The sequence below is a fragment of the Peromyscus californicus genome, unplaced genomic scaffold (assembly GCF_007827085.1).
Source record: "Peromyscus californicus insignis strain IS unplaced genomic scaffold, ASM782708v3 Scaffold_15__1_contigs__length_86483966, whole genome shotgun sequence".
In the NCBI taxonomy this organism is placed as follows: Eukaryota; Metazoa; Chordata; class Mammalia; order Rodentia; family Cricetidae; genus Peromyscus; species Peromyscus californicus.
This window is the reverse complement of record NW_026294447.1, coordinates 55,421,693-55,426,213: the sequence shown is the minus strand read 5'-3', so window position 1 is coordinate 55,426,213 and position 4,521 is coordinate 55,421,693. Positions and strand designations below refer to the sequence as shown.

The following is a 4,521-nucleotide window of genomic DNA, read 5'->3' as shown; positions in this document are numbered from 1 at the left end:
CCTGGGGCAGAACCTTGCTTTTCCACTTACAACCTGTCACTCTTCAAGCCTCAGCTTCCTCACTTATATGCGATGTGCCTTCAGAGCAGAGTGGGACAGCATCCAAGCATACAGCAGGTGCTCATTAATGAGTCCCCTCCCCAGGAGAAAGATGGGGTGCATCTCAGCTCTTAGCATAGGACCTATTCTGGGAGCGCAGAGTGATCACTTGGTTCAGATTCCAGCACCTTCTCTTGAAGGCGGCTGTCCATCTTCAGAGTGATTGCAAGGCCCTAACTACAGACAGACACTTCTGGGTCCTTAAACAGACATGAAGTTGAAAGAAGGGAAAGAGAAAAATTAGTGGAAGACAGGAGTCCCACAGGTACTCCAGATCTTTCCACGGAAGCAAATGTATGTCTGATTGAGTTATCACAGGAAGCCCAAGCCAGCTCTCCCGTCCTTCCTGGTGCTGGAAGTTTCCAGGGCACACGCCCAAAGATGAAACCGTTCATTTTTCCCTGCATGCCAGGTGTGTTTTTAAGGAAACAAGTGCTTGGAAGATAATTTTGTGAAAAAAAAATATAAAATCCATATAACACCCAGTTACCTTTTCTTAAAGGAAGATGAACGATCCGAAGGAGGGATAAATTGCATTTGCTATGAAATTTTGAATTTCAAGAAGTATATTATGTCCTCCAGTGTTCTCAGTGAAAAGAAAATTATTCCTTTCTTGGGGAAACACTCATGGCATTTTAACGTTTATGACATTTCTGATTTGGAAAGATGAGTTCTTCCACAGGAATGATTCAAACTTCCATTTTTGTAGCGGGCATGTCCTTATAAATTACACCAGTGCGAAGGAGGAGAGTCTTTCTTTCTGAAAGGGGTGGGGGATGCTTGCTCGGCTGACAAACTTTCTCGTGATGCTGGGTGATAGCCGCTGAGAGGAAGACTTGGGAACTAACGGCCCTTCCCAATCACTCCACCTCAACGGAATGTCAGTTCCCCCCACCCCGGATGAAAATTGTTTCCCTTCATAAATAATGAACAAAGACACATTTCACCAGGTGCAATTAAATGTGACTGTGAGGCTATATTGAGATGTGATTCAGACCTCATCCCTGTCATGACAAGCCTCACGATGCCGGGACACCCAAATCTCTGCTCTAAGCACACAGCGTCAAAGAAGATGCCCCGCTGCCCTTCTTGAGCATGAAACACTGAGAGCCAAGGGAAACTCAAGTGATGGTGTTTGTTTAGAATTAGAATCGATTTTCATTTTTACATAACACCTTTCGTTTTCAAGACTCCCGGAGCACTCCACGCAGCAATGAGTTCAGCCGCAGCATCGCTTAAGACAAGTGCAACCGTCATTATGCTCCCTGTAATAGCTCGCAGGCTTGGAAATTAGAAATCAAGGGAGAAAGGTGGAGAGACAGATAAAGAGGCAGCAAGGGACTGGAGAGGAGCTGAGGGAGCAGTCAGGAAAGCCAGGTAGGAGATCTGGAGGAGCTGGTGAGCAAGGGGGAAGAGAGACAAAGACCGTGGGGCTCATGGGTCAGGCTTCTGGCTCTTCCTTTGTTTGGGAATGTGTTCCAGGGAGCTATTATTTCCATCTCTCAGGACAGCCAGTGGCATCTCAGCTTCACACTGAAGGACGAGGACAGGACAGACTTTGCACAGAGGCCCCACAAGCATCATGTACCAGGAGCGTAGGATCTGGCATCAGGAAGCCTGGGACTCACTTTCCAGCCCCAAGTCTGGCTAGGTGGCCCGGGTGACTTGCTTGGCATCTCTGGGCTCACAGGGCTTGTAAGATCTACCCCCAAAATAGTAGAAGACAGGGTGCTCAAGAAGATTTGAGGTACAAGCAGCACTCAGGGGACATTGAGGATGTTCTCTCCTCAGCTTCCTCCCAATCATGAACACAATATAAGCAGTCCCTGCTAGACCCCAGGTCACCTAGCAACTAAATACCCCCTGCCAAATGACTCATGGGTGGTAAAGTCCCTGATCTCATTTGAAAAACAGGAACTAACACAGCCAGAACAATAATGTGACCAAACCCTATGATCCCTCTTCTCAGCCTCATGATACTACCAAGAGTCTAGTGATACCATTCCCACCCCTCAGTAAGGAAATCAGGCTTCAAGGAGGCTGGAGTCCTCCAAGCCTCCCTTCTGGCCTCAAATCTACCAGGCCAGGCTGCATCCTGCTGACTGGCTGGCTGGGGACCAACTGCTTCACCCCATTTCATGATGCCTCATGAAGTGACCAGAGATCCTCTAGAAAACAGAGGCCACCAACTCTTCTTGGCCACCAAAGAAATTCTGTAAGTCTGGATGTGTGTGTGTGTGTGTGTGTGTGTGTGTGTGTGTGTGTGTGTGTGTGTGTGTGTGTGTGATTTTTGCAATAGATGCTTGTGATTCATATTGCATTGAGCAGTCATTGTGCATGGGTGCATGTATGCTCAGGAGCACACACACACTGATCCAAGACTTCCCTCAGTCTCTGGTGCTGTGCTGGGGTCAGAGCCCAGAAAAAGCCTATCAGGGAGTAAGCATTCTATTCAGATTCTGGAAATATATGGAGAATGACTCCACCTATCCTGACGGAAAGATGTATCAAGAATGAGTGAAGAGCCGGGTGGTGGTGGTGGCGGTGGCGGCGGCGGAGGCGCACGCCTTTAATACCAGCACTTGGGAGGCAGAGGCAGGCAGATCTCTGTGAGTTCGAGGCCAGCCTGGGCTACAGAGTGAGTTCCAGGAAAGGCGCAAAGCTACACAGAGAAACCCTGTTTTGAAAAAAAGAAAAAGAAAAAAAGAATGAGGGCAGAAAGACACCTAGATGTAAGAAAACCAGGAGGGGCTTGGGAATATTCCAGAAGAAATGAGGGGAATGCAATGGGGTTGATGTTCAGGAGATCAAAGAGACATGTCTTGGGAGCCGGGAAGACAGTTCAGCAACAGGACCTGAATTTGTTCCCAGAACCTTCATGAAACACCAGGCATACTGGGACAGTAGAGACAAGAGGATTCGTGGGGCTTTCTGGCCAACTAGTGTAACTGAATCAGGGAGCCCCAGCTCCTGGTGACAGACCCTATCTCAAAACAAGAAACAGCCCCTAAGGAATAATACTTGAGGTTGACCTCTGAAGTCCACACCTACCTCTAAACACACACACACACACACACACACACACACACACAGAGAGAGAGAGAGAGAGAGAGAGAGAGAGAGAGAGAGAGAGAGAGAGAGAGAGAATCTTGTAGCCTGCTTAGATGCAGAAACTGGAGGATGCAATAAAAAGATTGCATCCTTCCTCTTAGAAAAAGCTCATTCTTAGTACCAGATGAACACCAACCTCAGCACCACCTACTCGTTTCCGAGGTGAACTGGACCCAGGCTCACTTTCGCCAGTGTCCATCCTGGGCCTCTCTCTTCAGGAGGAGGAGCAGAACATTACGTGATATATTACTTATTTTAATCAAATACAATTTTTTTTTAATTGTCACTACTCCGGCAGCCTCACGGGGGTCGGTCTGACTTGTGTACATCCGTGACAGGGGAAAGCGGCGGCGGCAGCTGCTTTGTGCCGCCCGCCCGTGTACGGTACCTCTCCAGTCTTGTCAGTCACAGCTCCCCTAATTACAGAACATCTGCTTGCTGTGGCCATTAACACTCCTCTACCAGCTTGTCTGGTTTAATACCAGTGACTCCTGACCTTCCCCAAGGAAGGCGCTTTCTGTCAAAATTTTCCCCCAAAGAAGCCAATTCGCCACGCAAAATTGGCACTTTTTTTTTAAATGCTACCTTACTAAAGCCTTCTAGGAGGAAATGGGTTTGATGAGGCCTCGGTGGGTAGGAGAAACCTCTTTTCCTGCATTATTTCGTTCGTGTTTGTATCTTTTGAAAATTAAAAACGGGAATCATTTGAAGGGCCAGCAACGTAAACCTGAGTGCTCCCCCAGTCCCCTCGACTGTGTTCCTGGTCCTCCAGCTAGGGGGCAGTGTAGACGCCCTTCTCTCTCTCTTCTCCACCTGCCCTACACACAGGCTGGCGTGGGAGACTCCACTACCTTTGCCATTATTATGTGAATCATAGGTCCCACCACGGTGCCCTTGTTCCCTGGCAATCAAGAACCCTAAAACTCGGGGCGCGCCGGGGGCGGGGGGCGGGGGGAGGAATTCCCAGAATTCCCAATCCCTGGGAGCGATTCAGAAGCAGCCTGCTCCTCTGCAAACATCAGAGGGTATTTAAAACTCTGTAACCTCAGCTTTCTGACGGCGACACACTCAAAAACTACAGTGGGGAAATCCAGAAGCTGTTTTTCGTTGGAAGTATGTATGGCAAACGGTTCCCACATGAAGGATGACTGCAGATTCCCCCAGTGACTGTCCCACCCAACCTGGAAGTCCCATCCGGGTCCCTGTGATAGTCAGTGTGGTGAGAGTCGGGGTCGCAGGGAAAGACAAGCAGGGCTATTCATTTTAGAATCTTCCTCCAAAAATTATCTGTGAGTGGCTTTTTTTTTTTTT

General features: G+C 48.5%; 1 long non-coding RNA gene across 2 annotated transcripts in view; it reads left to right on the top strand.

Moving 5' to 3' along the window:
* Nucleotides 1-1,203: 1,203 nt before the first annotated feature.
* Nucleotides 1,204-4,521, top strand: part of LOC128110908 (uncharacterized) — a 40,324-nt gene continuing 37,006 nt past the window's right edge. The window contains exon 1 of one of the 2 annotated variants that reach the window (XR_008218374.1): nt 1,204-2,314. This is a non-coding gene — a long non-coding RNA (uncharacterized LOC128110908). The remainder of the gene's footprint in view (nt 2,315-4,521) is intronic. The other variant, XR_008218373.1, reaches the window with a different exon arrangement.